Source organism: Sabethes cyaneus, chromosome 1 (assembly GCF_943734655.1).
Source record: "Sabethes cyaneus chromosome 1, idSabCyanKW18_F2, whole genome shotgun sequence".
Lineage (NCBI taxonomy): Eukaryota > Metazoa > Arthropoda > Insecta > Diptera > Culicidae > Sabethes > Sabethes cyaneus.
Genome location: NC_071353.1, coordinates 30,475,914 through 30,490,683, shown reverse-complemented (window position 1 = coordinate 30,490,683; position 14,770 = coordinate 30,475,914). Strand labels below are relative to the sequence as shown.

At 41.4% G+C, this 14,770-nt stretch overlaps 1 pseudogene; it reads right to left on the bottom strand.

Annotated features, from left to right (window-relative positions):
* Positions 1-1,901: 1,901 nt before the first annotated feature.
* On the bottom strand, positions 1,902-14,193 carry LOC128745520 (DNA-directed RNA polymerase III subunit RPC1-like; annotated as a pseudogene).
* Positions 14,194-14,770: the final 577 nt, after the last annotated feature.

Here is a 14,770-nt window from a genome sequence, read left to right as displayed (position 1 = left end):
TGTACCATTTTGCGAGGAAAATTTTCGCGAAATGTACTATTTGGCGGAAAACTATTATGCAGAAATTTTTTTTTCGGAAACTATATTTCGCAGTTATTTATCTAATTAAGCCCATGGACTTCGATCGCCTCACAAAGAAAGTGTGATCCGTCCTTACTCGCTGTCGCTCGTTCGGACCCAACTGAAGGAAAGAACTAGAGGTCAGTAAACCTAGGAAAACAAATAAACCTAGACAGATGTGATTTCTGTGTGTGGCCGGCGCTTCCGACGGCGGGTCACCGGCGAACACTCGCCGTTGCCTACGGCCGGCTCGCCCTGAATCATCTAGGAAAGTGACCATTAGGTCATAAAATAATGTTTGAGGAATTATGCCAAATGGCGTTATGCCAAACGGCGTTATGCCAAATCGGTTATGCCAATTGGCGTTATGCCAAATAGTATTATGCCAAATGACTTTATGCCAAATGGGTGCCCCCCGTTTTTGACGTAGGACTACGTCTTACGGCAAGTTTTGAGATAGGGTGTCATCACAGAACGGAAGATCAACTTCAAGTAAAAGCGAATTCAAAAACTGACCACAAAAGGAATGCAAAAATCAGCAACGATTTTTTCTTACTTCGAGTAAGTTTCTCAGACCGTGCACATTTATGCCACTTTGACTGTGGTACAAAGTGGTATAATATTTTTCTATGCTTTGAATTGACCGTTAGCTCTACAGTTCTACCTGGTTAATAAGGATTGTTGTTAATGACAACTTAAAGAAGATATTATTGAAAAGTTATAATCGGAGTAGAAAAGTGATGCAGTATAATAAAGATTTTACTGTTTTGAAATCTAAAATAAAATATCGGCTTGGCACATATCAGTAATTGAAACTGAAATTAAGATTTCAGTTCTTTAGAACGAAGCTGATTTGGAACTTGGAAGCCGTTAATAGATAAAATGATTTTAGTGGAAGGACTTTCGAATACAGGTTGTTCCTCTACCTGCTACCTGTCAAAATTGCACAACTTAGACGTTTAGCAAAATGGAACCTGCTTGTTTTTTCTCTAAGTTCAATAGATCAGTTCGTTTCATTTTTGGCACCGATCGTTTTTGGTTTATCACTTCATGTGGTGCCCAGGCATAGGCACGGTGCGGGCCAAATCAGATCGCCCATGAATGCCGCGGGCCGCAATAATCTCTGACCATTCTTGTGCATAACAAAATGTAAAATATGCGACAGCAAAAAACATTTTGTAGGAATCGCCACAAGATTTAAACCGGAAAGCATTCAGATTCATAACACGCACGAGGCATTACGACTAAACTCAGGGACTCCTATGCCATCAAAAAAATTTCTCATAAGTTCACCATCTTTCAGATCAGTTCGCGGGCCGCATAGATCATTTTGAAGGGCCACATGCGGCCCGCGGGCCGCAATTTGGCCATCACTGATCTAGATCAATCAGCATCTATATTAACGCACACGTGTATGAAATTTGACACAAATCCAGCTTTTTACGAGTCATAATGGCGGACGTGTTCGTAATATTTGACCAACATTTGTGACATTTCCCTAATACATCGCACGTTTTCTTTCCGCGCATTCACGGTAAAACTAAAGGAATGTACGGAAAGAAAACCTACGATGTATTAGGGAAATGTCAAAAATGCTGTTTAAATATTACGAACATGTCCGTCATTATGGCTCGTAAAAAGCTGGATAGAACCTCTTTGTTCGAAGTACAATTCTCTGATAAGAACGCTAAGACGGACCGCTTTAACGGCTGTAACGCTCCGCGGCTGGTTCGCCTTAGCCTATTAAATGGACATAATTTGACCCCCGGTACATAGCCATTTTTCTGTGGTTGAAATCTAGACGTCAAAAGCACTGGGCGGGAAATCATTTCATAGAAATTCTATGGAGCTGCCATTGTTTCGGGGCCAGCATCGATGGGCCCATCAGTATGGGGCTATTGTCAAATCATATGTGAGAGTGTATTGGTGATACCGGACTGACTTAATTGGTTCCAACATGTAGAAATATGTGTGTTTGAAAATATTTTCATGCTTATGGTAACTTTGCTCACCGCAATTTGATACTTTGACTCATTAACAAATCATTGCGTACTACTGTCGCTTTAAATGTAACATTTATGTACGTTATTTTCACAGTTTAAAATTATGCGAGGGACCGTCGCTCATAACGATTTGTATCGGATCGATTTTAAGTGCGAATACAAGGTATATTCATTATGCTTCTGGTAGGATTGAAGTAGGCTGGTAAATGGCTTGGTAATGCGTACCATCGGTGCCTTGTGCACTGGGCATAAAATAGACCCCACAGTGGTTCACAGCCTCTTACCTAGCAACTCCTACCCCAACCTCCTCGTGGTACCAGCCGGGATACGAGCAACCTCGGGTGGAGATCGGGTAACCAACCCCGGTGGAAACCAAGGTCGTATGCTGACAGGGGGGAGGGCTCCTTCGAGCTACGTTGGCCCTCCGGCGATACTGTGGGGTTGGTTGCGGGCTTTGCAAGCCTGAACCACTAAAAAAACCAAAGCAATGGACTCCGTAAGTAATAATAATAATAACTCTAATCGGAACAATCGGCAAAGACCCAGGCGACGAAAACGGACTAACGATTGGAAATTAGGAACATGGAACTGTCGGTCTCTAAATTTCCTCGGAAGTACCCACGTGCTTTCTAAAGAAGTGAAGAGCCGCAAGTTCGACATCGTAGCGCTGCAGGAGGTATGCTGGAAAGGAACGATGGTACGTACGTATAGAGATGGTCATACCATCTACCAGAGCTGCGGCAATACACACGAGCTGGGCACAGCTTTTATAGTGATGGGCGAGATGCGGAAACGGGAGATCGGGTGGTGGCCGATCAACCCCCGAATGTGCAGATTAAGAATCAAGGGCCGATTCTTCAATATAAGCATAATTAACGTACACAGCCCTCACCTCGGAAGTACCGATGATGACAAAGACGAATTCTACGCGCAGTTGGAGCGTGAATACGACCGCTGCCCAAGACATGATGTCAAAATTATCATCGGGGACTGTAATGCTCAGGTTGGTCAGGAGGAGGAATTCAAACCGGTGATTGGACGGTTCAGCGCTCACCCGCAAACGAACGAAAACGGCCTAAGACTTGTCGACTTCGCCGCCTCCAAGAACATGGCCATACGTAGTACCTTCTTCCAGCATAACCTCTACCATCGGTACACCTGGAGATCACCCAACCAGACAGAATCACAAATCGACCACGTTCTGATAGATGGTCGGCACTTTTCAGACATTATCGACGTCAGAACCTATCCGGGCGCTAACATTGATTCGGACCACTACCTAGTGATGGTAAGGATACGTCAAAAACTATCTGTTGTGAACAACATACGATACCGCCGCCCGCCACGGTATAATCTAGCGCGACTGAAGCAACCAGAGGTCGCCGAAAGCTACGCGTTATCTCTCGAAACCGCGCTGCCGGAAGAGGGAGAGCTGGATGAAGCCCCTCTTGAAGACTGTTGGAATGCCGTGAAAACAGCCATTAACAGCGTAGCGGAGAACGTCCTAGGTAGTGTGGCACCGAATCGACGTAACGAATGGTTTGACGAGGAATGCCAGCAGATATTGGATGAGAAGAACGCAGCGCGGGTACGTAGAGCCACCCGTCAGAATGTGGAGCGATACAAACAGAAGCGGAGGCAGCAAACCCGACTCTTCAAGGAAAAGAAGCGCCACCAAGAGGAGAAGGAGTGCGAAGAACTCGAACAGCTGTACCGCTTTCACGACACACGGAAGTTCTATCAGAAACTCAACGGATCTCGCAAAGGCTTCGTGTCGCGGGCCGAAATGTGCAGAGATAAAGATGGAGGTATCTTGACTGATGACCGTGCGGTGATCGAAAGGTGGAAGCAGCACTACGATGAACACCTGAATGGCGTACAGGCGGAAGACCATAATAGCGGAGGAAGTGACCACATTGGTGCAGCAAGCGACGAAGGTGTGCCACCCCCATCGATAAGGGAAGTTAAAGAAGCCATCCAGCGGCTGAAGAACAACAAAGCAGCGGGAAAGGATGGCATTGGAGCGGAACTTATTAAAATGGGCCCGGACAAGTTGGCCGGCTGTCTGCATCAATTGATTGTCAAGATTTGGGATACGGAACGACTACCGGAGGAGTGGAAAGACGGGGTTATCTGCCCTATCTACAAGAAAGGTGATAAGCTGGATTGTGAGAACTACCGAGCCATCACTATCCTGAATGCCGCCTACAAAGTGCTGTCCCGAGTCCTCTTTCATCGACTATCGCCAATAGCCAATAGATTTGTGGGAAGTTACCAGGCCGGTTTCATGGAGGGTCGGTCTACAACAGACCAAATCTTCACCCTGCGGCAGATCCTCCAGAAGTGCCGCGAATTCCGAGTCCCCACGCACCACCTGTTCATCGATTTCAAAGCCGCATATGATAGCGTAAACCGACAAGAGCTATGGAAAATTTTGGACGAAAACGGCTTTCCGGGTAAGCTTACTAGACTTATCATGGCTACGATGGATGGGATCCAGTGCTGTGTGAGAATCTCGGGTGGATTGTCGGACCCATTCGAATCTCGCAGGGGACTTCGACAAGGAGATGGTATTTCCTGCCTGCTATTCAACATTGCGCTTGAAGGTGTTATAAGGCGAGCGGCGATCGAAATGCGGGGCACGATTTTCAATAAATCCAGTCAATTTATCTGCTTTGCTGACGACGTGGATGCTGTCGGCAGAACATTTGAGGCGGTGGAAGATCAGTACACCAGACTGAAACGCGAAGCAGAGAAGATTGGATTGCAGATAAATACGTCTAAAACGAAGTATATGCTGGCGGGCGGGACCGAGCGCGACAGGGCTCGCTTGGGCAGCACCGTGGTAATCGACGGGGATGAGTTCGAGGTAGTCGACGAGTTCGTATACCTTGGCTCGCTGGCAACAGAGGACAACAATACCAGCCGTGAGATTAAAAGACGTATTATCAGCGGAAGTCGGGCCTACTACGGACTCCACAAACACTTGCGGTCGAACAATCTGAGCCCCCGTACAAAGTGCACACTGTACAAAACGCTAATTAGACCGGTTGTCCTCTACGGGCACGAAACGTGGACATTGCTAGAAGAGGACCTACGAGCACTCGGAGTTTTCGAACGGCGGGTGCTAAGAACCATCTTTGGCGGAGTGCAAGAGAACGGTGTATGGAGGCGAAGAATGAACCACGAGCTCGCGCGTCTCTACGGCGAACCAAGTATTCAGAAAGTGGTTAAAGCTGGACGGATACGTTGGGCAGGACATGTTGCTAGAATGCCGGACAGCTATCCTGCAAAAATGGTTTTCGCATCAAATCCGGTAGGAACAAGACGAAGAGGGGCACAGCGAGCGAGGTGGCAAGACCAGGTGGAGCGAGATCTGGCAAGCACTGGGTGCCCGCGGAACTGGAGATCAGTTGCCATGGACCGAAACAGATGGAGAAATTATACTGCGCAGGCCTTGTCATAAGACGTTAGGCCAATTAAGTAAGTAAGTAAGTAGGATTGAAGTAGTTGTGTGAAAAAAATTTATAAACATCTGCAAAAAAAATTTCACACAAAACACAAGCCGCTTTACAAGGGTGAACCTGTTATCTCGCACATCGTTAATTTATACCAGAATATTTGACAGGTCTATTGAAAGTGGTATAATTTTTTCCGTGTAAAAAGCGTTCCTGTTACCACTAGATGGCAGTCAAAAAGGAACTGAGTTGTATCCAGTTTTCAAATCGAAGATGATATTCCTTTCTGTGGTGTCATTCCAAAAAATCGAAAAATGCGAGCGTCACGAAAAATGAAAGGTTTTAGGCGCTAATAGCTCAGCGGTTTTCCGATCGATTTTCAATATTCTTACACCAATCGATCGGAAAATCTTCTAAGTGAAGGGGCCTTAAGGGCCTTAAATAAAAAAAAAGAAATAAAAAACCGTTTTTAATCGCACTATCGACCGGACGGGTCGGCGTGCCAAATTGGACTCTCATTTATTTTCCTAAACTTTTTACACAAAGTTAATTCTTACTTGCTAAAAACTGTTTACCCTAAGGAAACTCCTCCTTCTCGAGGTAGTTCCGTCCTATTCTCCCTAGCGGCAGACCTCACGCTGTCCGTTGAGCTTCCCTCTCGCGCATACATTTTAGCCCTCGCGCGGGAACTTTGTTTTTTGTCAACTCGAACAGTTCCGCGCTTCGTTGTTTACCTTAGTCGGCAAAACTGCAACTTCGCGCAACCCCGCATTTGTTTTGGGAACTGTTCGTTGCGGCAGGTTAAGAAACTTGCGCGTTCATTAACCTAGAATGGTGCCGAACGCGTTGTTTTTCATCGAAGTATTTTGCCCTACCGGCGCCGTCGCTCGATCGAGTCACTGACCGGCGCGGGTAATCGAATAAAATGTTGAAGTTAATAATAATATGATTTGATCCAGGATTTCGTCCTTCGGATCCAGGCAGGATTAGTATACGGGAGAGTAGCGGGCAGGGTCGCTACATAAGAATTGACCCAAATGAAGAAAAGTATGGATTCTTGATGTTGAACTATTGAAAAATTGAAAATAATGAACCTATGTTTTACCAGAATTCTCGCTTCGTGATTGGTTGGAAGATTCTTTACGATTATCTAAACCTATACCAATTTGGTATCTGTGCATGGGAAGTAAGCCAAAACAAGTGACAGTTTCCACATTTCAACAAGATTTCTTAACACCGCGGTTCAACCTAGACTATTTTGATGTCCTTGCTTGGGAAGTACGCCAGAGAGAGTAACAAAGCCCCTCGTGCCAACAGATTTCTTACGAACGCGATTAAACCTATTCCAACTTGATGTCTGTGTTAGGGAATTGTGCCACAAAAAATGACACAAGCTCGCTGTCCCAACAGATCGCAAATTCATTACTGCGAGACGATTAAACCTCGGCGAACTTGATATCTGTGTTGGAAAAATGTGCTACAGCTGTAGTGTTCGGTTATAATACGACTCTGTATGAATACGCATGCTTGCCGTTTCATTAGAAGTGTAGTGGAAATATGTGCTGTTGATAAAATAGGATTAAATTGCTCCCTTCAACCGCTCCCTTCAACGTGGGAAACCATGGATAATAAAAACAATCTTAAATTTCAGAAAGGTAGCAGGAAAGCAATAGTTTGTGTTCTTGATTTTGTTAAATTGTTTTCAAATGCAGAATCTTTTGAGAATTGAACGTATGCAATGTTACTACTTTGATAAATGTTACATACAACGCATGTAGCATGTATACATGTTGCATATAGCATGTATACATGAAGAATCGAATGATAACAAGCATGAATACATGCCACTATCACTACAAAGAGACTTACGTAGTCCTACGTCACCTAAATATGCGGTCGTGTCTTCTACACAACCCCTCTAATTTTTTGCTCAGTAGATGGACTACAGCGCCTGGGTATGAAATTGGGAAGGCAAATGAGGAGCGTCCAATATAGCTATACCTATCCCAAACCCCTACCTAGCGCCTCCACGTGGCCGTACCCGGTAATGCTCCATTGAGTAGCCAAGCTAGGAGGTGCGATACTGGGTGGTTCCCGGCTGTCTAATCTCAAAATTGAGGTTTTGGGCAGACGGCGGAGCCACACGACCTTGTTAATAAGTAAGCATAAAATAAGTTATTTCAATTATTTTTTTTCGTTTTAGCTTATGAAGTACCTCCTGCTATATAAAACTTTGGCCAATACCAGTGTTAATACTGCACATGGATATTGGATACCAGAAGAAAAAATTAAACTAATTATTGGAAGCACTTATGGAAACTAAAAGAACTCTATTCCATTCGAATGACTGCTGATGAGATTGTTCTATTTTTATCCATATATACCACATTTCATAAATAAACTAGAATGGGGAAGAGGGCGGGACCATCAGAGCACTTGTTTAAAGCGGTGGGCCTAAGGAGAGTGAAACAGTCAACTTTCTAGGGTTAATCTTGGCCCGATTAACACATCGTGGATAATTAGCGGGCTCTTCTCCCCACCTGCTGGAGTCATTCTGCATTAAGACGGTTTATTCAACGATTGACTCAGGCGACTTAGCTCTTGGAAGGAGATTCTCTAAATCCCTGGTACGTGTAAGGGATGTTGCTTATCGACCAATTCCCTTTTGGCCCTTCATACAAGAGGTGGGAAGCATGACCAATCGTTGAATATCTTGAAACTCTTTTTGACATGATAGGCTCATTGCTATGAACGGATGTTTTGCTAAGGCTGGAGGTAGTACCATATATTCAAATTCATAGTAGATGGACTACAGCGCCTCAACTAAAAAGAATTCGAAAAAGTAGTGTAAAGGGCGATTGTGGAGCTAATTATTATCTACATTACTGTTGAAGAAAGTATAATTCTATCTTTTGTATTTACGGTGCTATGGGCTGCTACCCCGTTGGTAGCAAAAAGTGCGCTCATTTAGCTACCAACGGGGTAGCAATCGCATTGCGCCGTAAATACAAAAGATAGAACTATACTTTCTTCAACAATAGTGTAGATAATAATAAGCTCTACAATCGCCCTTTACACTACTTTTCCGAATTCTGTTTAGTTGAGGCGCTGTTGTCAATTGAGCATCTACTGAGCAAAAAACCTAGAATGAAGCCTGTTAGTGACTAAATGAACGTTCACTTAGTTACTATAGAGGTACTAGCATTGTAGCACCGTTAATACAAATGATACAGCAAAACTTTATTCAGCAAAATTGTAGATAATAACTCATTCTAGAAATATCCTAGTAGCCACTTTGTCAAATTTTGCTCGGCTGAAAATCAAAATTGAGTCAAAGTGATCGAACCATCCCTACCCATATTTTTTGTAAAGCTTTTTGGATTTTAACTGACTTGATTCTTTCTTCAACAGATAATATTTAAATTACCATTATTGGTAGCGAAGAGAAAAGCGTGGATAATAACAAAAAATCGACAATAAAGCTATGCATCTAATATAACCTTCTTTAATACAAAAGTTCATTTCAATGGACAAAGTAGTCTAAGTCCCCCCTAACAAAAAAAACCTTGTAATAAAATAAATGGCTGTTTAAAAAGCATCATTTTTTGCTTAAAACGACGACAAAAACCATTGGCGGTACTAGCGTTCATTTCTAGGGGGGCTATACCGTGAAAGCACCAGTCGCCGCGCAGTTCCAGTGGCCGCGCACCCGGCAATATTTTCATTAATTACATAAAATCAGACATAAACATATAATTTTATGCTTACAGTTCTGTTACACTTTTTCTGTTTATGTTAAAGTAAAATAGACAACCAGGCGACGCTTGAAGAAGCAAAGAAAAAATAAATTCAAGCGGGTGATACTACAAGACGCCATCTTTGCAAATTTGTTAGCTGACAAACTAAAAAAGTGCATTCTTGAATTTAAGAGTTTCTTGGGACGCGTTGCAAAAATATTCCACAAAAACGGAAACGAGAAGTGAACTAGACATTTCTTCATATGAAATGCTGCACATTTTGATCGTTGTTGCATTTTTGCTGGTATTTTCGAGTGTGCGGCCTTTGGTACAGCTAAAATATTACCTTATCCTATCGCCGCGCATGGGTCTTTCGAAGATAGCATCTACTTATAGAACCAGGAAAAGGTTATGGAGATGTTCTAATGTTCTATTATACAACAGTTTTTCTAAAGGGAGGGACTGTTTTGCATTTGGATGTATATAGAAGTATTTTTCAAATATTTTATATTATTTTGCTTTAAAAGACAAATAATTGAAAAGAACTATTGAAAAACATGCTTATGATAGTAAAATTTATAACAACACATTATCAGTTGAATATAATATATATGTTTATTGAAATAAATGAGTACGAAAAGTCCGCGGCGATTGAACCATTGGTGCACTGCAATGGAAACGGAGCAAAATCATGTGCGCGGGGATCGGTACAAGTACATGATGCACTCGAAATCGTGTTTGGCTGGTTAGTGGCAACAAAACGACGTTTTTAATATTTTTGTCAGAGAGCGTAATAAAAATACTAAACGAAAATGTATATTGAAAAATGTAAATATTTTTATACATGCATTTATGTACCAGCCAAAGTACGTACGCGGCGACTGGTGCTTTTACGGTAGCCCCCGGAATTTTTTCGCCATTTTATTTGGTCGACCAGGTCCATTTTTCTAGAGGGGGCTAAAATAAACGATTAAAAGTGCGCGGCGTTTGGACCACTAGTGCGCGCCAATAGAAACGGAGTAAAATTTTGTGCGCTGGGATTGGTACATGTACATGATGCACTCCAAATCGTTTTCTGCTAGCTGATGAACAAAACTTTTTTAATATTTTTACCTAAAAGCGTAAAAAACAACACTAACCAAAAATGTATTGCATGCATGTAGCTAGTAGCTATTGCATAATAAATATCTAAGATAAATATTTTTATACATGCATTTATGACTAGCGGACTTACTAAGTGCGCGGCGACTGGTGTTTTCACGGTATGTAAATAAATTACAGAACTTTCACAGAACGAAATTCATGTCCCGGATGTGGTTTGTCTTCTATGCTAGAGTTCCCAACAAACGCTCATTGTGTTTCGAGGAACTTACTGTGCTAGCGCTACATACCCAGAGTGGTAACGCAAATTTTGGGCCCGCTGTCCATGATAACTAGCACAGTACAACGGCGGTCAACGTGCCAGGCGATTTTGCTGTACTCCAAACTGGGATTTTCCAGATATGGGTACAATTCCCAAATTGTAATTGATCTCGACATTTTCTATTAGCTTTCGAGAGGGTTGCTTGTTGTCGATATTTGCACACGAACAATTTATCGCCAACGTCACTACCGCAAAAGGAATTCAAAAACAAACCCCAATTGACTGTGGAGACAATAGAAAAAAGCAGAAATTTTAAACTAACTTTTTTACCTCAAATGAATCCTTTGTCCAAATAGCAATATCCGCGATCGGTCACGCACGTTATCGTTGAACTTTTGCAGAGTGTATAACTTAATAGACAACAGTCTTACACAATTTATTTAACTTTTTCCAAGATTCCGCACGGTACGGCTTCACAGCGACAGGTAGACATTTTAAATTTCAAAACGAACAACGTTTTGGTTGGTTGCTACATAGTTAGTAAATTATAGTTTGGCAGATACACAACCAAGCAGATCCCTATTATATTTAAATTTTGCACCATAAAGAAATGTGCAGGTTTTAAAAGAAAGTATTCGCAATCGGGTGTGTTTAAAACGAATATTTTTATAAAAAGAAATGTATTTATTAAGATTGCTCTTACTAGATTGGCTCCCGATTTTCCATCCGCCAGACTGTAATAAATATAGTGACTATTCGCGTTGACGAACGTAAGCTGGGAGGGATGCTAATTATAGGGATGAAGCGGAATAGGAATTTCTTAAAGAGCGCAAGAGATCGAAACATTTTGGCAGATTTTCACCCAACGTACATACGGGCATTTCTATAGAAATATTTATTTCACATATATAGATGTGTGCAAGGCGAATATTGCGCTACTGCTGTTCACATTATATTGCAATATTGCAATTATATTGCATAATATTGCAGATTATAAATAAGAGAAATCCAAAAGATATTGAACCTGGCAGCAATTTAACGAGTCCCACGCAAATTATTTTTTTAATAATAATTATCCTGTACTTACTAAATACATTGAAAATATGCTTGTCAAGCAAGGAGGGGTGCAGTGGGGAGGCAATAACGAATAACTGATAGTTCAAATTGCTAAATTGCAAACATGCGTGGTAAACGCAGAAAATAACCACGCTAATAATTTTCGCGTGGGACTCTAAATAGGTGGAAACTCCGCAATAACCGCATTATTTATTATAGTAATTTAATATTTGAGTATTTACCGAATCAATTATTTTCCACCACAAACACGTTACAAAACTGATATTTTGTCGCAAACCAGAAAACCTGGTCACAAACCAGAAAACCTAAATTTTAATTTTGCGGTTATATCCTGAGCGCGTTACCACCGCCGCAGCAGGAAGATTTATTATAAGCGCCTGAATACCGTCAATATGATCCTGCTTACTTTACCGTAAATGAACTCGATGTCGTCTTCTAATACCGAAGAACTGGTCTTTTCGGCTGCGGTCACCGCGGCTGCAGCGAAATCTCCCGGCAGCCAGCGCCAACACTCCAATACGGTAAAATCTGAACAATTTTCCCAAAAACAATGATCGCAGAAACAGATGAGATTTCGAGTAATCTAAGGAAATGAATCTAATCTATGGACTTTCGCTTTCCCGCCAAGTATTTGCAGATAAGATTTCGAAAAAAGAAAATAAATCCATTTTATGGACTTTCGTTATCCTGCCTAGTATTATAGATGTATAACAAATTGATTTACATATTGAAGTAAGTCTACATACATACATACATACATACATACATACATACATACATACATACATACATACATACATACATACATACATACATACATACATACATACATACATACATACATTGAATACAATCAACATTTGATTGATATGTTTTGATTTCACACGTTTTAACGGTTTAATCTCGGGTTTAATATACGGTGCTCAAGTGTTAAAGTTTGAATAACTTTTGAATGAACCGTCCGATTTTAAATAACTCGGTTTCGTTTGATAGATCTCAGCAGTAATTTTCAAATTAAAATAAAATGCGTTGTTTTACATTGAATTGATGTTTATATGTTTCAAAAATATGTTTTAAATACTATTTTTTCACATTTCTTTATGTAACTTTCAAACTACAAGGTCAATCGTCATGAAATTTGGAAGTTAAGGGTTTGCAAGACTCCTCTTTCATATGCAATCAATTTTGTTCAAATTGGTTAAGGGACCTGTGAGATAATGAAGTTCCATATTTTTCGTATTTTTATACATAATTTTTGAACTAAAAGTGCGATCAAAATAAAATTCAATAGCAACCTATAGGACACCTAGACCTTTCATTTGACACTAAGAACATTAAAATCGGTCCAGCCATCTCCGAGAAAAGTGAGTGAGATTGAAAGCGTTACATACCCACACACACACATACACACGCACACACACACATACATACACACACACACGGAAAATGCTCAGTTTTCGAAACTGAGTCGAATGGTATATGACATTCGGCCTGCAGGACCTTCTTTCCATTTCCGGTTTTCCAAGTGATTTCTATACCTTTATACTATATATTTATATAGTAGAAAGGCAAAAAGTACAAGAAAAATGTTCAAAAGGAGTGACGCTGATTGAGACCGGTTTCGAAACCAGTCGATAATTTCGCTTTATGTTGGTCATTGTAGATTTTTTTTAAACATTAAGACTAGCATATATAAGATTGGATGTTGTTTTTTTTAAATGAACAATAAAAAGTATACTTACAGAATTTTTCAAAATATGACAGCGCCCGATCCTCGAACCCGTTGGACCGTTGATGGCCTGCTGTCCAACATAGACTATCATCTGAGAAATATTAACATTAGAGCCCTTCGAATCCAACTGGGCCATAATGAGGGAACTGTCGGTCGGATGTAGCTCGCGGAAGCAAGCAGCTGTCAGCTCTCGAATGCTGGAAAGTTCTTTCAGTATCACTGCTTCTATTGTTTTTTCCGCCGTGCAACCTGGCTGACATTAGAGTATTCCCTTCTTTGTTTCGGCAATGTACTCGTCACACCGTCTGTAGTCATTTTCAGCAAGGCCTGCTTTTCACCCAGCAGTTTTCGGTTAGAGGTAACACCCCCGACTCCAAACGAAAAACCATGATTCATCATAAAATAGGAAGCCAATCGCCACATCGACCGGATGGCCGTCTTCGCCGAAATCTCTCACAATCACGTAAAACATACAGCTTTTTGTATCAGATCCCATTGTACCTTTATCCATTGCGCCACACATCAGCTCGGAGTCACGGATGAAAACCCACGAATCCTTGATGCACATATCTTTGCCACTGGTATAATAGCGACCTTTCTTCGAGAGATTGGCATTTACAATGCACTGCCTGTTCGGTTTCAGTATCAAATTAAAAATTTGCTTGCCTATCCATATTTTTCTCGGCTTGACTATGGCCGGTTTTGGCAGGTCAATCTTCATATTAGTATAAGGACTGGACAGCATGCAGGCAGCCAATTGCATAATCTGTTCTCGAGTAAGGAATTGATCTTTCTGCGTTAGCAGAAAAGCACCAGTGATGAAATCCTGCGTAGCAGCAAATAGCAACTCTCCGTTTCGGGGTGTCACCAGATTGGATTTCTTCTGCAAGAGTTAATATGTAATGAAGTCAATGAGACACCGTGCCATCCCGCCACGATTACTGTACGCAAGGTACTTCTTAAATACGTTTCCTTTTTGCTGCACGTAATTTGCTCCGGAATATTTTTCTGTGCCATTTTTGACGCATTGCCATAATAAGTTGACGCATTTTCTGTCACAGAAATATAAAAATTAATCAGAATATATCAAATGAATAAAGTTAAAAAATCTTACCGTAATGTTAGCGCTATTGACTCTTACTGGAAACGTTAAAATTTTAGCAACACGGCTCCGGTACTCCTACTTGACGGATCATAAGGTTGGGATTGCGAAAATTACAGTACGAGTAGAGAAATCAACACGCTTGACGTACAAATTACCACGGAACCGATCCTGTTTCCCTTGAGACGCTGTACAATTCCACGGGTTGGTTTTTTGGGTCGTAAAAAAAATTCAGCTC